Here is a 7,783-nt window from a genome sequence, read left to right on the forward strand (position 1 = left end):
AGGAATGCCTTCACCTCTCCCTTTCTCTTTGTCTGGGAGGGTGAATCAACTGGCCTGGCAATGGTTAGGGCAGCAACGCCAGAGTAGATGGCACCTTTGCGTGAGTGACATGGTGGCATGCCATTTGGTAAGGGGTTTGATAGGTGAGTGTGTGTTTGTGTGTGATGTGTACCCCTTGGCATGCCCAGCCTGGCTTCTGGGAGTGTCCTGCAGCAGGGCAATCTTCCTCCTGTGCCCAGCCTGGGCTGTGACCCCTGGAAAGTGCATCATTCCTCCTTGGATGTCTAACCTGCAAGCTGGGCCCACACCCAGGCTCTGGCTCCCTGCAGAACGTCTAGTCACACCAGCAGCACCGCCCAGCACGAGCCTTTGAGAAATGCGTACGTAAGCACAACTTTATGGACCTGCTGGGCTGCCAGGTGCAGGAATCCGAGTGATTGCAATTTGCACAGGTTGACCCTCAGACAAGCATGGCACCAATTGTTTCTTGGTGAGCAGCTGTACCAGTCTTTTGTAGCATAATTACGGGGAGTTTGGGGAGCAAGCCTCTGAGAAGGCTTTGGCTGGGGAGCTTTTTCAGCTGGCTCTGTCTTTCCAGCCACTGTCACTCAGTGGGCACGAAGAGACCTCAGCCAGCTTCCTGGGGCCTGATGACAGCCAAGCTGCAACTCTTCCGGCAGCACCATGATGCTCCATGCCAGGCACCTGGCCTCATCTCATCCTCCCTGCAACACTAAGAAGTAGATGCTCTTATCCCTTATGAAAGAACGGGGACCTTAGTGGTTAGCAAGGGGCCTCCAAGGGGCTCGTGGCAGAGCTGGAATTAAACCTGGGCGTGTCTGACTCCCAAACTCTTGCCCTTCTGCCACTGTGTCTGTCCCTGAGGAGTCAGGGGTGAATGCCTTTTGAACCTAGCTCCTTGATTGTCTCTCCCACCTCATCCCCAGCCACCGCTCTCAGACACCCTGTGTTCTAGGTACATTGAGCTTACGTCCAGGGAGTGCAGAGCAGCACAAACTCTGTGTCTTTTATGTCACATGGACAGCCAATGTGTGCTAGAGGCTGTCTCTGTGTCAGAACGTGGCAGACTACAAAAATGGCCATTGTTCCTTCCCTCCCCAGATTCACACCTCCTTGCCATGTTACTTTGGGAGCTCTCTCATTCTTTTTTTTTTTTTTTAAGTTACTGCATTATTTTAGTTTTGTTTTTTTATTGATGTATAGTTGATTTACAAAGTTGTGCCACTCTGCTGTACAGCAAAGTGACTCAGTTATACACATATAGACATTCTTTTTTGTATTCTTTTCCATTATGGTTTATCACAGGATATTGAATATAGTTCCCTGTGCTCTACATTAGGACCATGTTGTTTATCCATTCTCTATATACTAGTTTGCATCTACCAACCCCAAACTCCCACTCCATCCTTACCCCATTCCTCCTCCCCCTTGGCAACCACAAGTCTGTTCTCTATGTCTATGAGTCTGTTTCTGTTTTGCAGATAAGTTCATTTGTGTCATATTTTAGATTCCACATATAAGTGATTTCACATGGTATTTGTCTTTCTCTTTCTGACTTACTTCACTTAGTATGATAATCTGTAGTTTCATCCATGTTGCCGCAAATGGCATTATTTCATACTTTTTATGGCTGAGTAATATTCCATTGTGTATATGTACCACATCTTCTTTATCCATTCATCTGTCGATGGACATTTAGGTTGTTTCTATGTTTTGGCTGTTGTGAACAGTGCTGCTATGAACATAAGGGTGCATGTATCTTTTTGAATTACAATTTTGTCTGGGTATATTCCCACGAGTGAGATTGCTGGATCATATGGTAATTCTATTTTTAGTTTTCTAAGGAACCTCCATACTGTTTTCCATAGTGGCTGTACCAACTTAACATTCCCACCAACAGTGTGGGAGGCTTCCCTTTTCTCTACACCCACTCCAGCATTTGTTATTTGTAGACTTTTTAATGATGGCCATTCTGACTGGTGGGACGTGGTACCTCATAGTTTTGATTTGCATTTATCTAATAATTAGTGATGTTGAGCGTCTTTTCCTGTGCCTACTGGCCATCTGTATGTCTTCTTTGGAGAAATGTTTATTAAGGTCTTCTGCCCATTTTTCGATTGGGTCGTTTGTTTTTTTGTTGTTGAGTTGTATGAGCTATTTGTATATTTTGGAGATTAAGCCCTTGTCTGTGACGTCATTTGCAAATATTTTCTCCCATTCCGTAGGTTGTCTTTTCATTTTTTCTTATGGTTTCCTTTGCTGTGAAAAAGCTTGTAAGTTTGATTAGGTCCCATTTGTTTACTTTTGTTTTTATTTCTATTGCCTTGGGAGACTGACATAAGAAAACATTGGTACGATTTATGTCAGAGAATGTTTTGCCTATGCTCTCTTCTAGGAGTTTTATGTCTTACGTTTAAGTCTTTAAGCCATTTTGAGTTTATTTTTGTGCGTGGTGTGAGGGTGTGTTCTAACTTCATTGATTTACATGCAGCTGTCCAACTTTCCCACTTGTAAAGAGATTGTCTTTTTTCCATTTTATATTCTTGCCTCCTTTGTTGAAGATTAATTGACTGTAGGTGTGTGGGTTTATTTTGGGGCTCTCTGTTCTGTTCCATTGATCCGTATGCCTATTTTTATACCAATACCACAATGTTTTGATTTTTTTTTTTTAAGGTCTCAGCTCAAGTTTAATAAAACTACAAAAGACCAAAAGTGATACCCTACTACTATACACATCAGTTTGCTTGCCTGATAATACAGCTCAGGCCATTCCCTCCGGAGGAAGAAAGCCTGGCTTCCCCAACCCCTGCAGGAAAGGCCTGTCCAGTCCCACACCACATCTTGGCTGAGTGCAAGGTCTTGGGTTTTAAACATGACAATAGTACAAAAGAGGTTTTGCTCTCATGGCCACCTACTGCAGCCTGGCCCTAAAATGGCCCGGTGCTCACTTCTGCTTAGAGAAATATTCTTGGCTCTTCTGGACATCAGGCTTGATGGTATCACTGCCAGGCTTTCAGCCAGCTGGGCACACTTCCCCATGTTTGTCAGTAAACTGGAAGGCCTGAACTAGTCTCAGGGTCTCATCCACAGAACGGCCAACAGGAAGGTCATTTATGGTGATCTGTCGAAGGATACCTTTATCATCAATAATAAAAAGGCCTCTGAATGAGATGCCTTCATCAGCCTTTAAGACCCCACAGTCTGGGCTTCCCTGGTGGTGCAGTGGTTAAGAATCCGCCTGCCAAAGCAAGGGACACAGGTTCGAGCCCTGGCCCGGGAAGATCCCACATGCCGAGGAGCAACTAAACCCGTGTGCTACAACTACTGAGCCTGAGCTCTAGAGCCCGCAAGCCACAACTACTGAGCCCATGTGCCGCACCTGCTGAAGCCTACACACCTAGAGCCCGTGCTCTGCAACAAGAGAAGCCACGACAATGAGAAGCCCACGTACCGCAACGAAGAGTAGCCCCCGCTCGCCGCAACTAGAGAAAGCCTGCGCACAGCAATGAAGACCCAACACAGCCATACACGAATAAATAAATAAATTTATTTAAAAAAAAAAAAGACCCCATAGTTCGGGGCAATGGTGCGCTTGGGGTCTGATATCAAGGGAATTTTCATGGGTCCCAGTCCTCCTTGTTTCTTGGGTGTGTTGATCCATGCCAGGTGACAGAAGTGAGAATCCACAGAAGCACCAATCACTTGGAAGTTGAGTTTCTTAAATTCTTCTGCCCTATCACTGAAAGCAGTGATCGCTGTGGGGCACACAAAGGTGAAGTCAAGAGGGTAAAAGAAGAACACAACATATTTTCCTTTGTAGTCAGATAGGCTGATAGCTTTTCTTTTTTTTTTTTCCAGTACGCGGGCCTCTCACTGTTGTGGCCTCTCCCGTTGTGGAGCACAGGCTCCGGATGCGCAGGCTCAGCGGCCATGGCTCACGGGCCCAGCTGCTCCGCGGCACGCGGGATCCTCCCGGACCGGGGCACAAACCCGTGTCCCCTGCATTGGCAGGCGGACTCTCAGCCACTGCGCCACCAGGGAAGCCCCAGGCTGATATCTTTGAACTGACCATCTGGCAATTACAGCAGTTGCTTTGAACTGGGGCGCATGGTGCCCAATTTTGGCATTTCCTGAAGACATAGTGCTATCAGCATTTCTCACAGACAAACAACAGAGGACAGTCAGGAAGGAGACACACCACTGTTTTGATTTCTGTAGCTTTGTAGTATTGTCTGAAGTCTGGGAGATTTATGCCTTCTGCTTTGTTTGTTTTTTCTCAGGCTTGCTCTAGCCCTTCTGGGTCTTTTATGGTTCCATGTAAATTTTTGAATTATTTGTTCTAGTTCTGTGAAAATGTCATGAGTAATTTGACAGGGATTGCATTAAATTTGTAGATTGATTGGGTAGCGTTGCCATTTTAACAATATTAATTCTTCCAATCCAAGAGCATGTGATATCTTTCCATTTCTTTGAATCCTCTTTTATTTCCTTTATTAACGTTTTATAATTCTCAGTGTATAAGTCTTGCACTTCCTTGGTCAGGTTTATTCCTAGGTATTTAAAAAAAATTTTTTTGGTGTGATTTTAAAAGGTATTGTTTTTACATTCCCTTTCTGATATTTCATTGTTAGTGTAAAGGATGCAACTGATTTCTGAATGTTAATCTTGTATCCTACTACTTTGCTGAATTCATTTATTAGATCTAGTAGCTTCTGTGTGGAGTCCTTAGGGTTTTCTATACGTAGTATCCTGTCATCTGCATATAGTGACAATTTTACCTCTTCCCTTCCAGTTTGGATACCTTTTATTTCTTTTTCTTGTCTGATTGCTAAGGCTAGGACTTCCAATACTATGTTGGAGAGAAGTGGTGAGAGTGGGCATCCTTGTCTTGTTCCAGATTTTAGTGGGGAGCCTTTCATTCTTACTCTAGACTTGGCCATGAACTTGCTTTGGCCAATGTAACATCTGCACACGTGCTGCAGGTAGAAACTTGAGGAGCCTACACAGTGGGCTGGTCCTCTCTTGCTGCTCCTGGAACCCTGCCTCCTTGTGAGGAAGCATAGGCCAGCCTCCTGGATGATGAGAGTCCTATGGCCCAGTTACATCCGCTGCCTGGTTGACATTCAGCCAACTGCCAGACATGTAGGTGAGGCATTTTAGATCATCAGCCACCAGCCGATCACAATCTGAGCATGAGTGAGCCCAGGAGAGGTTGGCTGATACTGCCCAAAGCACCAGAACTGCCCACTGACCCACAGAATTGTGAGCTAAATAAATGTGGGTTTATTTTTTAATTAAAATTTTTTTATTTATTTTATTTATTTTTGGCTGCATTGGGTCTTCATTGCTGCGCGCGGGCTTTCTCTAGTTGCGGTGAGCGGGGGCTACTCTTCGTTGTGGTGTGTGGGCTTCTCATTGCGGTGACTTGTTGCGGAGCACGGGCTCTAGGCATGCAGGCTTCCGTAGTTGTGGCATGTGGTCTCAGTAGTTGTGGCTCATGGGCTCTAGAGTGCAGGCTTGGTAGCTGTGGCACACGGGCTTTGTTGTTCCATGGCATGTGGGATCTTCCTGGACCAGGGCTTGAACCCGTGTCCCCTGCATTGGCAGGTGGATTCTTAACCACTGTGCCATCAGGGAAGCCCCATGTGTGTTGTTTTAAACCACTGAATTTGGAGTGTTTTGTTATGCAGCAAGAGCTAACCGATACAAGACATTATGTTTTAGTTACTATTGCTTATAATAAACCACCTCAAACTTAAGTGCTTAAAACAATCATTTTATCTTGCTTATGGATGTGAGTTAGGGATTTGGACAGGGCATGGCAGGAATGACAGGTCTCTGCTCTCTGATATCTGGGGCCTCAACTGGAAAGACTCAAGGGCTAATGATCTGGAGTATTAAAAGATGGGGGCTAGAATCATCTGGAGGTGTCTTCACTCACTTCTGGTAGTTGATATCGTCTGTTAGCTGGCATCTCAGCAGGGGCTGTCCATTGGAGCAGCCACGTGTGGCCTCCCCACATGGCCTGAGCTTCCCCACAGCATGGTGGCTTCCAGGTAGCTGGGCTTTAATGGAGGCCCAGGGTTCCAAGGGGGAGTATACCAGCTAACAAAGGGGAAGGGAACTGCTTTGTATGACCTTGCCTCAGAATTTACTCAGCATCACTTCTGCTACCTTCTATTGGTCACAGGCCAGTCACAAGCTCTCTGCTCGCCCCAGATTCAAGAGAAGGGAATTAGACTCCACCTTGATGGGGGAGTGGCAAGTTTTAGAGGAGCATATGGAGGAGGAAATGCATTGTGGTCACTTTAGGATAATATAATCTGCCACCCATCATCTCACCCAATTCTTACGACAACGCAGTGAGGTAGGTACTATCATTATCCCCCTTTTTCAGATGAAAAAAACAAGGCTCAGATGGTTGGCGATGTGCTCAAGGGCCCGTGGTCAGGAACGTTGGAGCTGAGTCTAACCACTGCCCTCTACTGCCTTTCCTGGGCTGTCTTTTGGGACTGGATCTAGTGTCTCAGTCGACTTTTCACTCCTGTCTCTCAGCTTTGTGTCTTGTCTCCACTTGAATGGGTACATCTAACAAGGAGCTGCACTTCTCAATGTCCCTCTCAACCTTGTTGGGGGTCCTCACCATTTCCTTAATGACTGTTTAGAGGCCAGGAGTCTGTTATTGTGTGGGGAGGTGGGTAGGGACACAAAGAATGTGCTTGACTGATCACCACCCGTCCTCCTCCTACAAAAACAGATGAAGTTTGAAGGTACCTAGTAGGCAACTTGAATTTAAATCCTAACAGGGTGGAAATAGGGGTCATATCTCTGGTCTTTAAAAGATTAATGTTCTGTGTTACAAAAATTATTACCACGTGAGTATTTGCAGTCCTGTTTTCTACTCTGACCCCCTCCCAGCCCACTAAAAATTCCAACTTTGCCCACTGACATTTCCCTCCTCCATTCTTAGGGAAAAAAATGGGAGGATCCATATTGATCGCAGTGTTCTGTGAAGTTTTAAAAATAACTTTTATTGACATACAAAATACATGTATGATATGTGTTGATGGCCACAATGTCCATTAGCAGGAGGATGGAATAAGGCTGTCAGATAAAAGACAGAATAGTCTGTTAAATTTGAACCTTGGATAAACAACAAATACTTTTTACTGTGAGCATTTTGTTTTTACAACATTCCAAGCACTTTAATTTGTGACAGAGCCAAAACAAATAAAAGAATGATAAAAATATTCTTTTCATTGTGAAGAGTGCTCGTATTTGAGTTTGGTTTTTTTCCCCTGCAGGTATTGTGAACACCGATAATTTCTGAAACTCAAATCTTGATCTGGATGCTTGCAACAAACTTTTATAATCTCTGCCTGAGTGAGAAGTGAATAAGAAACATACTTGTAAAGTATGTTGACTATACAATGTGATATGAGCATGTCTCACAGTGTACAGTTTGATGAATCATCACAGAGTGGACACATCTGTTTCTTGTGTTTCAGATCAAGAAACAGAACATTCAGGCTCCGCAAATGTCTCTTGTGTCCTCATCCAGGAGCTACCGATCCCCCCACTATCCTGACTTCTAATAGCAGGGGTGAGTTTGCCTGTTATTGGATACCATATAAATAGAAATACCCAGTTTGGATTCTCTTAGGCTTTTGTTCATCATTATGTCTGTGACATCATCCATGCACAGCAGTAGAGCATTTGGGGTAATATTACTGTGTAGGACATACTTATACTAAAATATTAT

At 44.6% G+C, this 7,783-nt stretch overlaps 1 pseudogene; it reads right to left on the minus strand.

Moving 5' to 3' along the window:
* Nucleotides 1–2,965: 2,965 nt before the first annotated feature.
* Nucleotides 2,966–4,161, minus strand: LOC103089671 (peroxiredoxin-1 pseudogene; annotated as a pseudogene).
* Nucleotides 4,162–7,783: the final 3,622 nt, after the last annotated feature.

This window comes from Lipotes vexillifer, unplaced genomic scaffold (assembly GCF_000442215.2).
Source record: "Lipotes vexillifer unplaced genomic scaffold, Lipotes_vexillifer_v1.1 scaffold741, whole genome shotgun sequence".
In the NCBI taxonomy this organism is placed as follows: Eukaryota; Metazoa; Chordata; class Mammalia; order Artiodactyla; family Lipotidae; genus Lipotes; species Lipotes vexillifer.